At 39.6% G+C, this 16,796-nt stretch overlaps 1 protein-coding gene across 6 annotated transcripts in view; it reads right to left on the bottom strand.

Annotated features, from left to right (window-relative positions):
- LOC126210645 (ankyrin repeat and protein kinase domain-containing protein 1-like) overlaps nucleotides 1-16,796 on the bottom strand; it is a 206,979-nt gene that overhangs the window by 108,651 nt on the left and 81,532 nt on the right. The window lies entirely within an intron of this gene.

Genomic DNA, 16,796 nt, shown 5'->3' with positions numbered 1-16,796 from the left:
GCAGCTAAAGAAAGTTACAGATCAGGAAATTACTCACAAGGTATGGAAGGAGGGGTGGCATGCTCAGGAGCAACTCTAGCAACAGTGGAAGAGCACTTGAGCAATATGATCAAACCAAAAGTACAAGAAAATGTAGAATTTTTTATAAATACACGCCACATGACAGGAGACCCTGAAAAGGCAGAAGCAAATTCATGAAGACCTGGGACAAATTGGTGAATAAGCACAAAGTTAGTGAAGTATCTTGCCTTCCTGTTCAGTTTTTAGAACAGTTTCAGTGGCAACATGTTATGAATTCAGCTAAGCAATTTCTAAAATTTAAGACTGAAAATGACATTCACCAAACATAATTTTTAGGAAATCTCAAGCAAGATGATGGATAGATTCTAAGAAGGTAGATTTTGTTCTGTTATTTAGAAGGAGAGGCAACTGACTGAAGTTGTGAGATAATTTTGAGGAGAAGGTTAAAAAAGAAATGTGTGTTACTACAGGGAAAACTAGCCCTTTAGGTATTAGAACCACATTGCTACAACCATAGCTGGGGAAGTTATTAAAATATATAGAATATACCGGGTGATCAAAAAGTCAATATAAATTTGAAAACGTAATAAACCTCGGAATAATGTAGATAGAGAGGTAAAAATTGACACACATGCTTGGAATGACATGGGGTTTTATTAGAACCAAAAAAAAACAAAGTTCACAAAATGTTCGACAGATCTCTTGCGCACGTCATTTGGTGATGATCGTGTGCTCAGCCGCCACTTTCATCATGCTTGGCCTCCCAGGTCCCCAGGCCTCAGTCTGTGCAATTATTGGCTTTGGGGTTACCTGAAGTCGCAAGTGTATCGTGATCGACCGACATCTCTAGGGATGCTGAAAGACAACATCCGATGCCAATGCCTCACCATAACTCCGGACATGCTTTACAGTGCTCTTCACAATATTATTCCCAGACTACAGCTATTGTTGAGGAATGATGGTGGACATATTGAGCAATTCCTGTAAAGAACATCTTCTTTGCTTTGTCTTACTTTGTTATGCTAATTATTGCTATCCTGATCAGATGAAGTGCCATCTGTAGGACATTTTTTGAACTTTGTATTTTTTTGGTTCTAATAAAACCCCATGTCATTCCAAGCATGTGTGTCAATTTGTACCTCTCTATCTACATTATTCTGTGATTTATTCAGTTTTAAAATTTATGCTGACTTTTTGATCACCCAGTATATACTGAAGAGCCAAGAAACTGGTACACACGACTAATATCGTGTGCAGCCCCCACAAGCATGCAGAAGTGCTGCAATATGACGTGGCATGGACTCGACTAATGTCTGAAGTACTTGTAGTGCTGGAGGGAGCTGACACCATGAATCCTGCAGGGCTGTCCTTAAATTCATAAGAGTACAAGGGGGTGGTGATCTCTTCTGAACAGCACATTGCAAGGCATCCAAGATATGCTCAATAATGTTCGTGTCTGGGGAGTTTGGTGGCCAGCGGAATTGTTTAAACTCAGAAGAGTGTTCCTGGAGCCGCTCTGTAGCAATTATGGACATGTGGGGTGTCGTATTGTCCTGCTGGAACTGCCCAAGTCCATTGGAATGCACAATGGACATGAATGGATGAAAGTGATCAGACAGGATGCTTACATATTTGTCTCCTGTCAGAGTCGTATATAGACATATCAGGGGTCCCATATCACTCCAACCACACACGTCCCACACCGTTACAGAGCCTCCACCGGCTTGAACACTCCCCTGCTGACACGTATGGTCCATGGATTCCTGAGATTGCCTCCATACCCGTACACGTCCATCCACTCGATACAATTTGAAACGAGACTCGTCTGACCAGGCAACATGTTTCCAGTCATCAACAGTCCAATGTCGGCATTGATGGGCCCAGGAAAGGTATAAAGCTTTGTGACGTGCACTCATCAAGGTTACACAAGTGGACCTTCAGCTCCTAAAGCCCATATCAATGATGTTTCATTGTATGTTCCACACGCTGACATTTGTTGATGGACCAGCATTGACATCTGCAGCAATTTGCAGAAGGGTTGCACTTCTGCCACATTGAACAATTCTCTTCAGTCGTCGTCGGTCCCACTCTGGCAGGATGTTTTTCCGGCTGCAGCGATGTCGAAGAATTGATGGTTTACCAGATTCCTGATACTCACGGTACACACATGAAAATGTCATATGGGAAAATCCCCACTTCATCACTACTTCGGAGATGCTGTGTCCCATTACTCATGCATCAACTATAACACCACATTCATGTGCCAGGCAGTTGTTGTCATCTATAGACGTTGCCAACTGCAGTGCCATATTCTGCCTGTTTACATATCTCTGTATTTGATTACGCATGCCTGTACCAGTTTCTTTGGCGCTTCAGCGTAGAATTACATTTGACCCAACTAAAATATTTAGACAATCCGATAGCTGAAAAACTGCTGGTTAAAGTATTGATTCAGCATTTGCCCTATTTAGGAAGGAACAAGATTTGCTACTGAGGTTGGAGTGGGCCAATAAATTGTTCACTTTTACTGAAGGATTGGATATATTAAATACAGACAGGGATGATTATTTGCAGATCGAAAGTTCCAAGAGAGTGAACAATATGAGTGGTGGGTATCAACATAAACTCCAGAGATCAGAAGAGAGTATTTACTGTCAAGTAAAACATCAATCTGCCAAAAAAGCAATAATTCAGAAAGATAGCAGTGTAAGTTAGTTGGTTTGGGAAATATGTTCCAGGAGTATATAAACAGGATGACTGACAAAAACACACATAATCAAACGATGAAAAAAACTGAATATTCTGAAGGAGAAGTCAAGGTCCAGAACTTGATAGAGCAAATAGAAGCCTTCACATTAAATAAATGGTTTCACTCACATAACAGTTATCCACAAGAAAGTGGTTACCAGCTAAAGCTGAAGAACCCAAGAAACAACTTCATTTAGGATCAGGAAGTGATGTATCATTAACACATTTGAGATGAGTGACATAGCCCCTACATCTCTCAGATTATACCCCAGAAAGAGTTTCCCAACATTGTAAATTTCAATTTTCATCTTATGTCTGTCACCTGTGTAAACATATTCTATGATACTTCTACTACCATTAAGAACACACAAATGGTAGCCCTCGTTACTCATCTTAGTGGGAAAGGTGTGGTGTCATTGAAAGAGAAGGGTGCCTAAGTAAGATTGGCACCTGGCAACACAACCACAGAAGAGTATAAGCAGTGAATGCTGTGCCAGCAAATGAGACACGATGGCACAGTCACACCTCTGAGAGCTTCTCTTCACCACTTTAATGGATCACATACTTATGGCTGATAAGAGGAACACTTTTTCCAGTTCACAGTCAACGATAAAGATGACACCAATGTCTTAGATGGGCAAAAAGTGCATTAAATGTCTTAGTTTGAAGTGAAGCATCTCGTAAATTTGTTTGTATCAAGTGATACTTTGATATTCAGAGACAGCTGTGAATACTCAGAACATTTTTGTGAAAATGAACTGTACCAAGTTAAGTAATTTGATAGATAAAAAACCTAATCACCCGCAGCGCCAGGAGAACACGCATATACAGGTACAGAAATATGCAAGCTTTCAAAACACATGGCTTCTTCTTGTGGCAGAAAAGTCGAAGTGAAAGTAAGAGGGGTGAAGGAAAAGGAGTGGTGAGGTTTAGGAAATAAGGAGAGTTCGGAAAAGCTGCCCAGAATCCCAGGTCTGGGGAGACTTACCAGACGGGATGAGAGGGAAAGAGTCAACTAAAACTTATTAAACTGTTGGTTTGGTAGTATTCACACCTGTCAACACCTGCCTTCATTGGAACTGGAGTTATTAGATTCTTCCTGAAGTCTAAGAGTATTTCGCCTGTCTCATATATCTTACACATCAAGTGGAATATTTCTGTCATGGCTGGCTCTTCCACAGATGTCAATAATTTCAAGGGTATGGCATCAACTCAGGAGCCTTGTTCCCACTTAGGTTTTCAGTACTCTGTCAAATTCTTCCCACAGTGAAATGATAATTAAATAGAAACCCTTAGCTGCCGACAGGTGTTGTTGATATACATCAATGGGGAGACCTGAAACTGTGTGCCCCGACCGGGACTCGAACCCGGCATCTCCTGCTTACATGGCAGATGCTCTATCCATCTGAGCCACCGAGGGCACAGAGGATAGTGCAACTGCAGGGACTTATCCCTTGCACACTTCCCGTGAGTCCCACATTCCCAACTGTCCACAACCTACATTCATAGTGTACCTAATAAATTTTCAGCTCTCCCCATTGATATATATCAACAACAACTGTCAGCAGCTAAGGGTTTCGATTTAATTATCATTTCATTCCAGAGAAGCTGCACGGTCATCAGTGGTATCTGTTCTTTCGGGAACAGATACTATCTTCATTTAGTTAAAGGCTACCCGGCCATTGGCCTTCTTCTGTGTGAAGGTGCACGCTTTACCCGAACTCTTACAGGACTCGTCAGCTTGGTTTGGCGGGAGTAATGAGTGAATGGGCAAATATCTATTAGGAATACTACGAATGTAGGTTGTGGACAGTTGGGAATGTGGGGCTCACGGGAAGCATGCAAGGGATAAGTCCCTGCAGTCACACTATCCTCTGTGCCCTCGGTGGCTCAGATGGGTCTGCCATGTAAGCAGGAGATCCCGGGTTCGGGCCCTGGTCGGGGCACACATTTTCAGCTCTCCCCAATTGATGTATATCAACAACACCTGTTGGCAGCTAAGGGTTACAATTTAATTATCATTTCATTCTAGAGAAGCTGTACAGTCATCAATGGTATCTGTTCTTTCGGGAACAGATACCATCTTCATATCTTCTCACAGTATCTTATCCTCTCCTCATTCTGTAATATTGCAATGAAGTTCGTTCCTCTTCTACAGACCCTCTATATATTCATTCCAGTTTTTAGATTTCCCTTGTTTGCTTATTACTGGCTTGCCATCTGAGCTATTGATATTCATACAGTTCCTTCTCTTTTCTGCAAAGGTCTCTTTAATTTTACTATATGAGATATTTATCTTTCCCCTAGCCACACATGCTTCTATAGCTTTGCATTTGTTTTCTAACCATTCCTGTTGAGCCATTTTGCAATAGCTGGCAAGAATGCACAAGAACAAATAATAAAGGATGGAACAAAAGGTGTAGAATTGGCAGTGTAACGTATGACATGATAGAACTGGTAGAAGCAAGCCTAAACAAAGGAATGTGGGAAAGTCAATTAGATGGCTTTTATCTGCAGGACTGGTGTAGCAATGCCTCCAAGTAAATTGTAAAGGAAGGGTCAGAATACCAAAAATATCTAAGATTGACTTGATGAAAGGAGTGCTAGTTGTGAAAATAAAGGTGAATACAAGTATATGCAGTATCATAGGAGGAAGAGTAAAAGGGTAGGTGTACCAGGAAGGGGAACCGGTGCTTGTTTCACTGAGTTGTGGATGTATACAGCATGTAACAAAAATGTATGGCACAAATTGCAGGACACATTCCTAACACGTAGATGAAGAAATTGAGTTACATGAACATGGGTCTGGAAATGCTTTGTCTCCATGTTACAACTCATTTTCTCCAACTCATTAATCATGGGAAACACACAAGAAAAGAACATTAGCATCATGGGGAACATGCACTCTTGGTGACATTAGGTTATGTTGTGCACCACCAGTGTTTTGTTTTAAATGTCCCTGTTGCCATGTAGTGTACGTCATTGGTTTTTTACTGGTAACATCACTGTTCCGGTGATAGTATGACTGTTGCAGGCACATGGGTTACTACATAGAGTTAATCACAGACCTGGCTGGTAAAATAGCATTGTACGACAATGCAGAGAGGGAGGAAGCCCATTTGATGTAGGGATTAGCTGACTGCAATGGCACTCGAGCTCAATGTTTGTACCGGGAGAGATTTCCAGGAAGAAGGTGCCCCGACAGGAAAACATTTGAAGCCTCATAATTATAATCTTAGGAAACATGGGGCATTGAAGCATGATACTCATGACTGGGTGAGGCCTAGAAGTATTTGGACTGAGCAACAGAGGGTGGCAATTCTTCATGAAGTTGACAACAACCCTAGTGTCAGTACATGAGATATAGCTGCAACACTGAATGGTGACCACATGACTGACTGGTGAGTGTTAAACTAGGACCAGCTGTAACCATATCATTTGCAGCATGTGCAGGCACTATCAGCAGCTGATTTTCCTGCACAGATACTCTTCTGCGAATGATTTAGTCAAAGAAGTGTCAACTCTAATTTTAGTGCAATGGTGCTATTCACAGATGAGGGATCATTTTAATGAGATCATATTGTAAATTTTCACAGACAGCACATATGGCCAGACATCAACACTCATGCAACTGTTGGCGCATGTCATCAACAAAGATTTTCTGTCAATGTTTGGGCCGGCATTGTTGGTGACTATCTGGTGGGGCGTCACTTTCTTCCACCCAGGCTCAACAAATGAAATTATCATAATTTCATAGAGAATGATCTACTCAATCTGTCAGCAGATGTGCCTTTAGCTGTGCAACAAAATGTGTACTCTGTGCACAATGGAGCACCTATACATTTAAGCTTCTAAATAGATTCAGTGATGAATGGATAGGTAGAGATGGATCAATTGCCTGGCCTCCATGCTCCCCAGACCTGAACCCACTTTACTTTTATTTGTGGGGGCATTTGAAAGATCTTGTGTATGGAACTGCAGTACAAAATGTTCAGAGTCTCTGTTGCTGTATTATGAAATGCTGCAAAACCATATACAATATTTCAGAGATACATCAGCACATCAGGGATTCACTATGACAGTTGGTTGATGCATGTATCAGTTCCCACAGAGGCCATATTGAACATCTCCTGTGAGGAAGAGTTGCATGTGGTATGCTTGTGCATTCTGTTCATGTGTGTTTCCCACGACTGATGAGATGGAGAAAATGACTTGTAATAGGGAAACAAAGCATTTCCTGAACCATGTTCATGTAACAATTTCTTTGTCTATGTGAGAGGAATGTGCACTGCAATTTGTGCTGGATATTTTTGTTACACCTTTTACAGAGGATATTCTACAGAAGGGTATCACCTCTCATTAGTTAAAAGATGTATATATGGAGAAAAGTAAATGGCAGTAGAAGGATGGTGATATCTGAGAGGGCACATTTGATGAATGGTGTGAAAATGGAATGTTTTGCCTGAAATAGCAGTGAAAGTTTTTCAGCCGTACAACAATGATGGGTGAAAAGAATAGCTAGAGTTATATGATTTTGAGCAATAAGAATACAATGAAGGTGATGAAGGAAGTGTTTGATATTGAGTAGCTAAGATAGTATAGATCAGGGAGGTCAACTATAAAATAATGTGACAATGCAGAAGATGTCTATATGGAATTAACAGTTTATATGTGCTAAAAATGCGATTTCACCTGATCATCTATAAGCTAGAATGCAACCTTTGTTGTTGAACATGCTATGTTTCATTCATGTGCCTGTCCACAGCTCAATGCCTCTACTCTTCAGTGAGTTGTTACCTTTACTCCTAAGATATTTAAATAATGTAAGTTAGAAATTTTATATTTTTAGTTTCAAAATAAATGTTGTGAGTGAGCAACACACACATGCCCATGTTTTAGCATTTCATGAATATGTGAGGTGCAGCAACAGTGTTACCTCTTTGGTATGAAAAACATCAGGCAGTGATATGTTATACTGCAACAGAGGTATGACACTTGAAGTTATCACACTCTCACACTCACACCCTATCTCTCATATGAGGTAATGCGTATCTCCCCTATCTCTCATTTACAATATCTAAATGACTTATATTATAATTCTTAACCATGGTTGAAGTGAGTGAGATAAGCTTCTCTACCTATTTATTCTGTGACTGTTTAATAAAAATTTGTTTTGAAGATCAGGAATAACTTTATGTAATTTGGTGCAGCAGAATTTTTTGAGGTTGAGTCAAAATTTTATTTTGGTGGTAGCTATGTGTATACAAGATGAAAAAGATAGTTGTTATTTACTGTTATCTGTGCTGTTTCCTTTTCCAGTTCAAGTTGAATTGCTGTTCTTACAATTTGTTAAGCTGCACTCTGTGTTGTTTGTATCTGTTCACTTTTATGAACCAATTAGTGAAACCTCCACAACATGCAACATTGGGAAAGCTGTTAAGGAACAGTCCATCAGCAACACAATTTCTGTTAGTACTGGGAAGGAGAGAAATCATAAAGGACTAAATCCAGGCATTAGCCCACATCCATTCTGTGCACTCGACTGTGCCAGAATGGTACTTGTCAGACTTGGCTGGGCTGCAATGAGCTGTCCTGAACCAGCTCATGCCATAACCCAAGGTGTTCATTTGCACAACAGGTAGGGACGAGCAGTAGTTAACACAAGGGGGAATTTCTCTTTTCCAGTTTAGTGCTCTAAGGACACTTTAACATATAAAAGCCTGGGCTACATCTGTTTCAGCAACTTTTTCCTTATTTAGAGAGAAGTTTCACTTTCTCCATAAAAAAAAAAGAAAACACTTACTACTCATTTTATGTGATTTTTTTGAAACTGTGTAATGTTTCTCCACTGAGTTTGAATGATGTAGATGATTAAAAGAATTTGAATTTTTACACATCTTAGCTGCATAATGAACTACTTACCTTGTCAGTATCGGTCGTGGATGCTGGAGAAGGGTGATATTTGCCAAGCACATGGACTTTATTTGCATATACCGACTAGAAAAATACATGGCCTGCTAGTTTCCATTCACTAAATTTAGATCATACATTAATGCAAGTTAACAGTAGCTTAAAGTACAAAAGAGCTTCAGAATTGTGACTAATATCTATCTATCTGTTGAGATTGACATCTGTCCTTTTCTCAGATGGATGTGTGAGTTATCAACTGGTGTTGATGCCACAACTGCAATCTCTCCTGTGTATCCATAAACACTACAATAGAAGTTAAAAAGAATTACTATTGACTGTTGTACACCTAGCATTAGATTCTCATGTGTTTCTGAACATCTATGAACAGTAACTCCAAACAAATGAATTTCTTCCTTGTTGGTGTCTGTCTAAGCTGAACACATATTTCTTATGGGCTCACAGTAGCTCACTTCTTACATGTTGAAGAGAAGTATCCAATTAATACTTGTCTAAACACTCCAATTAAATTGAATGTCTTAGATGACTAAGACACTTGAAATTGCTATTTATTTTTTATGTTTGGACAATGAAAAACATAAAATAGCCAATTTTATGTACTCCAGAGCATGAAGAGTTGTTGAATGTGTATTGGGATAACACCAAATAAATGGAGATAAATGAAGAAGGAAATAAGAAAAGAGGGAGAGACAGACAGAGAGAGAGAGAGAGAGAGAGAGAGAGAATCTCTCTGTGTGTGTGTGTGTGTGTGTGTGTGTGCGCACTGTTTTCTAATGCACAGTGAGGAGGGGGGGGGGGGGGGGGGGGGGGAAGCGACCAATAAAGTTATTACAGCCAACAAGAAAAGGGTGTTAATAATTTTTTCATAATGTGGGGCCACAGTCATAATATATTTCTTTAAAGTCAGTACTGCCAGTCTAATGGCGGTACTGACTTTAAGGGAAAGGGGGTTAATTGTTTTTCTGTAAATACATTGGTAATAAATTCTGCACTCATCACCGCATTATGAGTCCTGTTAGCTTAACTTAGTTTCAGTACTAGAATTTCTCTGTAGGCAGATTTTCGTCTCGAATTTATATGTGCTGCACTACAGACATTTTAATATGCTCTAATTAAGCTTAGTGTCTGGAAGTGCTTATACATTTAACAAAAACTATCCATGAATTCTTTACAGACGAATGGAAAAACTGGTAGAAGTCGACCTCGGGGAAGATCAGTTTGGATTCCGTAGAAATGTTGGAACATGTGAGGCAATACTGACCTTACGCCTCATCTTAGAAGAAAGATTAAGGAAAGGCAAACCTACGTTTCTAGCATTTGTAGACTTAGAGAAAGCTTTTGACAATGTTGACTGGAATACTCTCTTTCAAATTCTGAAGGTGGCAGGGGTAAAATACAGGGAGCGAAAGGTTATTTACAATTTGTACAGAAAGCAGACGGCAGTTTTAAGAGTCGAGGGGCATAAAAGGGAAGCAGTGGTTGGGAAGGGAGTGAGACAGGGTTGTAGCCTCTCCCCAATGTTATTCAATCTGTATATTGAGCAAGCAGTAAAGCAAACAAAAGAAAAATTCGGAGTAGGTATTAAAATTCATGGAGAAGAAATAAAAACTTTGAGGTTCGCCGATGACATTGTAATTCTGTCAGAGACAGTAAAGGACTTGGAAGAGCAGTTGAATGGAATGGACAGTGTCCTGAAAGGAGGATATAAGATGAATATCAACAAAAGCAAAACGAGAATCATGGAATGTAGTCGAATTAAGTCGGGTGATGCTGAGGGAATTAGATTAGGAAATGAGACACTTAAAGTAGTAAAGGAGTTTTGTTATTTCGGGAGAAAATAACTGATGACGGTCGAAGTAGAGAGGATATAAAATGTAGACTGGCAATGGCAAGGAAAGCGTTTCTGAAGAAGAGAAATTTGTTAACATCGAGTATAGATTTAAGTGTCAGGAAGTCGTTTCTCAAAGTATTTGTATGGAGTGTAGCCATGTATGGGAGTGAAACATGGACAATAAATAGTTTGGACAAGAAGAGAATAGAAGGTTTCAAAATGTGGTGCTACAGAAGAATGCTGAAGATTAGATGGGTAGATCACGTAACTAATGAGGAGGTATCAAATAGAATAGGGGAGAAGAGGAGTTTGTGGCACAACTTGACAAGAAGAAGGGACCGGTTGGTAGGGCATGTTCTGAGGCATCAAGGGATCACAAATTTAGCATTGGAGGGCAGCGTGGAGGGTAAAAATCGTAGAGGGAGACCAAGAGATGAATACACTAAGCAGATTCAGAAGGATGTAGGTTGCAGTAAGTACTGGGAGATGAAGAAGCTTGCACAGGATAGAGTAGCATGGAGAGCTGCATAAAACCAGTCTCAGGACTGAAGACCACAACAACAACAACATCCATGAAGGTTCCTAAATATCTCTGCACCTTCACAACCAAGAGACTTCTTGGTGGTATGAGTACAGTCAATAGTTCCTGAATCACCAGGTAAATGTGCAACTGATATTTGATAAAAAATACTCTGTGTTTTCTTCCACAGGCACTTTGATGAATTCTTTCTTCAGTGACACAAAGCAGGCCAATACTGTGTGGACAGTGCTGTAAGCTGTTGCTGCATCAGTTTTAAAAAAAAGCACTGACCACCACCTGAAAACTTCTTGTGGCATAAAATCTTAATTTTAAAAGAAGCAGGCACATTGGAGTCAGTGACTTGTTTCTTTTGCTTGGTTTCAGCAGAAACACTCTTGTTCTGTGCTCTCAACCTTAGTTCTAACTGCTGCACAGTATTTTTGTCCAAGCAAAATCTCATGTTAAATGATTTATCATTAAATTTCACATATGGGTTTGTCCTTTGTTGTTGCAAGAAGACACATCGAAATACTGCGATATCTGTACAATAAACAAAAGGAAACAATATAATTTACATATAGTGTAAGCACACAGAATGCTGCCCACCACAGTGGCCCAGAACACTCAGAAAATACAGCACGATTTCAAAACATAGTGATGTTATAATTATCCTTGTGTTCAGTACCATACAGAGAGTAGTATGAGTTGGAGAAAAAAAATCTCTTGAACCAAGCAAAGTTCAAACCTGAGATCCTCTGCACCGTATGTCACTATGCAACCCCGCTGCTACCTATACAGTATAACTTTTACCCCCTGAAGCACAGTACTTGACTCACTTATACTTGCTTATGCTTCATTCATAAACATGAGTGCAGTTGTCATAATTGTTTACACATGTGTTCTGTAGTTAAAACAATAGTGAAGAGCTGACATGGAAAATAATGTAAGTGTCAAAAAGTAAATTTTTCAGGAGTTAAGAAAATGTTACTGGAACTTAAGAAATGATTTATTTCTTCTAATCTTTTCTCCGTCTATTATTTTACTTGTCTGTTTGTTGCTGGAAAATTCACTTCCGGTTGCGCAACTTTGCTGATAAGCATTTCCTGTACAGCCTTTGGAGTTGTTCTTAAAACAGATATTACGTAATCATGTTTTCTGCAGCAACAAGGGACCTAGTATTACTAGGACCTTGTTGCAGAATAATAATTTTTTAGGTTATTTGCTTCATTAGGGTAGGTGTATTTCACCTCAATAGAATTAATTAATTTATTAATAATCGATACTACAAACTTTGATCTTGCTAAAAGCCGAGAAGCGATTCTTCTTAGTGTTTTAGCTCTCTGGGGCACTCTGGGATGCTCCCTGGGTTCCCCAGTGTGTTCACAGTGAGATAAAGATGTGCTTATAGATAGTTTACTATGGGTGGTGGCTGTCCATTGTTGGGGTTGGTGGGCGGGTATTTTCATTGTTGTGTACTGTTGCAGTACTTAGAATTTTTCTCCGTCTATTATTTTACTTGTCTGTTTGTTGCTGGAAAATTCACTTCTGGTTGCGCAACTTTGCTGATAAGCATTTCCTGTACAGCCTTTGGAGTATAATCAGTTTAGTTATGTGTTTTGAAAAATAATTACTAAAGATATTAGCAAAAGTTATTGAAACCATTGTTATACACAACAATAAAAAGTTAGGAAGAGCAGATATCCTTGTAGAAGTAATGATATTTTGGATCTAGGTAATCCAACATAGCCAATAAGTCTTCTTTCTTGGCATTGCTGATATGTATTACATGTGTCTCATTGTTGAGGGTGTGCATGTTCTCAAATTCTTCATATTTTCCCTTCTTGAAAATAGTATGATACTCCCATGCTTCCATTTCATTAAAGGTTTTCTTTGTTTTAATTTATGGTAAATCTGTCACAGACACTTTGATCCACGATTTGTTAGTAATCTGTAATGATGTTGTGTTCATAAACTCATCACAGGCATGGGAAACATCAAAGAAATCAGATTTTGCCATTCTCACCACCTGAAATGGGTTATGTAACTGCAAAGATATCACTACTCTCTGAAGCTCTTCTGGTACCAAATGCGTTTTCATTTCTCAGTAACACCAAAAGCTCAACCACAAGGTGTATAAGAATGCCCAGAGACCAGAAATTTCAGTTCAATAGAATCATAGTATCCTCTCACTACTAGATATATTAGAACCAGCAGCACCATCTTGTTCTTATTCTGACCAGCGTAGTTGTCACACCATATTTCCAGCTGGCACTTAAGTGTCAATCGATTGGGCAGAACCTTTAAAAGACATGATGCAATAGCGTTGCTCCATGGCCTCCAATTCCTTCATGCCACATACACAAGACTGCAGAATTTCCCACATGAACACACAGGTTGCAATTTGACAGCTGGCGCATATAAAACATGTTACTAAGTGTCAAAGTGGGCGTGAACATAACCTGTTGCATATTATAGCTACAGTCACTATAGTGCTCGAAGAATTTTGACTAGATGTAATTGAATCAGAAAGAAGTCTTACAGATTTCTCAGCATCCCTGAGGTGAAGCTCTTTTGCAGCAATTGCAGCTAATCTGGACACCACATTACTGGTATTTATTTCGTAGGTGACTTTATCGCAGGTACAGCAGGTATCTGTTCTCAAAATATGTTCAAATGTGTGTGAAATTCTAAGGGACCAAATTGCTGAGGTCATTGGTCCCTCTACTTACACACTACTTAAACTAACTTACACTAATTTATGCTAAGAACAACACACACACCCATGCCCAAGGGAGGACTCGAACCTTCAGCTGTAGGGGCCATGCATGTCTGTCCTCAACCATCTATAATGCAGATTGGGAAATTCTCTCTTGAAGACTCTGAAATAAAATTGACCATTGATATGTGTCACAGGAAATTTTTCCTCGATTGCGTGATAAAGCCGATTAATTTTTTGAAACAGGACTGAGGCACTGCTTTGCTGACTTCTGCCTCGAATACTGGCTTTCTTCTGTTGGGAATGATCGTACATGATCTTTTATGTTATGTGTGTTAGTGGCATTATATTTTCACTTGTGTGATGTGGCAGAAGTGCCTTGGGCATCACTGAACACTATCTCTCCTTTCTTTAAGCTTTCCAAGAGAAGTTGGTTCTTCATTTTTGATATTCCGAATACTGCTAGGAAGGTATTATTACACACCTGTATGGTACCTTGCCATGTTGGAATAGTGTACACAGCTAACACTTGTCTTCTGCTGTCTGTTGGGTCTTCATGGCTCCCATGGTGTCTTTTTGCAATATTCGTCAAATGAATACGACTCATTAAATACGTGCCTTGGGCCTCTTTTGATAAATGTGATAAATCCTCATACAGCATCTAGATGTCACTCTTGCTCAATGATTGGCAAGCATATCAGCATTTGCTGGAAGCCTGGATAGAAATGAACAAAGTGGAGCCAGTAATAATAACGAAGGAGTTTAATGCAAACAATGAGTTGGTTATGTTGTTATATTTAACAAAGGACTGATTGAAATGTACTTTGTTTGGAGGTTTATACACTTCCTTCACTTTTGGGATGTTCCTTGACATCTTAGCTCTACACAATTCTTCAGATAATTTCAAAACACACTTAAATGAGTAGTGAATATAAATCAACTGACAGACTTCACTAAGTGTAGCATCATCTCTCACTGAATACTGAATGGCACATGCATCCTTTTCCATGTCAACAACTGTGGAGTTACATCAGATGCCATCTAGAGGCATCAGTGGAAACTACAAGCAACCGTTGCTCTTCACTTAGATCTCTCTCCTGGCCATTGGCAAGAGCACACAGGACATTTTCAATGCAAAATTGGAATATTGACAAAATTGGCACTTACATCCTTTTCGATGTCAGCTCTTCAATTAATACACACTGATAGTTACTGCTACTCAAGCTGATACAGTGAGAACACATTTTTAAGAAATATCCAGTCGCTATTGGCTGCTGTCAAAATCAACAAACTTACCTGTTCATGGCAAACATTTTGAACTTTCGTTTCTTACCCTGCCACTGAGTGTCTATAAAATGCCTTTAAACTAATTACATAAATTACAATATGTCTCCAAGAATTTTTATGAAATCAATTATTATCTGGACTAATTATGTACTTAGCTGATAAGCAAAAAATATATTTCGAGCTTCAGCAGTGTGGAAGTGCCATAGTCACACATTTACATGTTAATAACTATATTATTATTTCAATTTGTATTTGTACAAAACAAAAGCATTGTTTTGTTATGCCACTACATTGTAAACTGATGATTACATTTGAACCCAAATTTGATTGCTTCACAGCAATATAATCTGGGATTAATGATATGAATATAATAGAGGGAAACATTCCATGTGGGAAAAATATATCTAAAATCAAAGATGATGTGACTTACCAAACGAAAGCGCTGGCATGTTGATAGACACACAAACATACACACAAAATTCAAGCTTTCGCAACCAATGGTTGCTTCATCAGCAAAGAGGGAAGGAGAGGGAAAGACGGAAGGATGTAGGTTTTAAGGGAGAAGATAAGGAGTCATTCCAATCCCGGGAGCGGAAAGACTTACCTTAGGGGGAAAAAAGGACAGGTATACACTTGCACACACATACATATCCATCCGCACATACACAGACACAAGCAGACATTTGTAAAGGCAAAAAGTTTTCCCACATACCCAAAACCTGTCCTAATTTCAAGTTGCCGCCACTCATACCTCACCTGTCATTCAACAACATCTTTGCCTCTGCACTTCCGCCTCAACTGACATCTCTGCCGAAACTCTTTGCCTTTGAATATGTCTGCTTGTGTCTGTATATGTGTGGATGGATATGTGTGTGTGAGTGAGTGTATACCCGTCCATTTTTCCCCCTAAGGTAAGTCTTTCCACTCCCGGGATTGGAATGACTCCTTACCCTCTCCCTTAAAACCCACATCCTTTCGTCTTTCCCTCTCCTTCCCTCTTTCCTGACGAAGCAGCCGTTGGTTGCAAAAGCTAGAATTTTGTGTGTATGTTTGTGTTTGTTTGTGTGTCTATCGACCTGCCAGTGCTTTCATTTGGTAAGTCACATCATCTTTGTTTTTAGATATAATCTGGGATTAACATCTATAAGGTGCAGATTTCTGGGTTAAGCTTGATCTGAAATCATTTTCTGTGTTAATATAAGTTCAAATGCTTTAACAATCAACCCTTAGAGTTTAACAACTTGACAACACGGGGAATATTGGATACAGAGCACTATCTAAGTTGAATGAGTATGGCCATTTAAGAATCATTCTTGTGTCTGTTGAAGTAATTTAGGAATAACACAGGAAATCTTATCAAAACACTGGACAGGGACTGAAATCCTGTTTCATTAGAACATAACTTTAGTGACGTAATCACAGAGATAAAGATTCGAAGGCAAAGAGCAGGTAGGGTTTGAGGGCAGGAGCAGGAAGGGGGCGGGAGGTAAGAGTGAGGAGGAGACCAGAGTGGTCAGGGGGACAGGAATGGTATGTGGTTCGAGATAATGCAGGGGGGGGGGGGGGGCAGAGTGAGAAGAGTAGAGGGGCAAGAGGAAGGGGTGAGAGCATGGAAAGGAAGGGGATTAGTTGATGTGAAGGAGTGGGAATTGGGTGAGAGAATAGGAGCAAGCTGGCTCATGATGGAAACAAGTCATTAAGCATGCAGGATCCTGAAAGCAGGTCGGTTTTATTCAGCATTCCAT

This window comes from Schistocerca nitens, chromosome 10 (genome assembly GCF_023898315.1).
Source record: "Schistocerca nitens isolate TAMUIC-IGC-003100 chromosome 10, iqSchNite1.1, whole genome shotgun sequence".
In the NCBI taxonomy this organism is placed as follows: domain Eukaryota; kingdom Metazoa; phylum Arthropoda; class Insecta; order Orthoptera; family Acrididae; genus Schistocerca; species Schistocerca nitens.
Note: the sequence above shows the minus strand (reverse complement) of the source record. Positions and strands in the feature narration are given on the sequence as shown.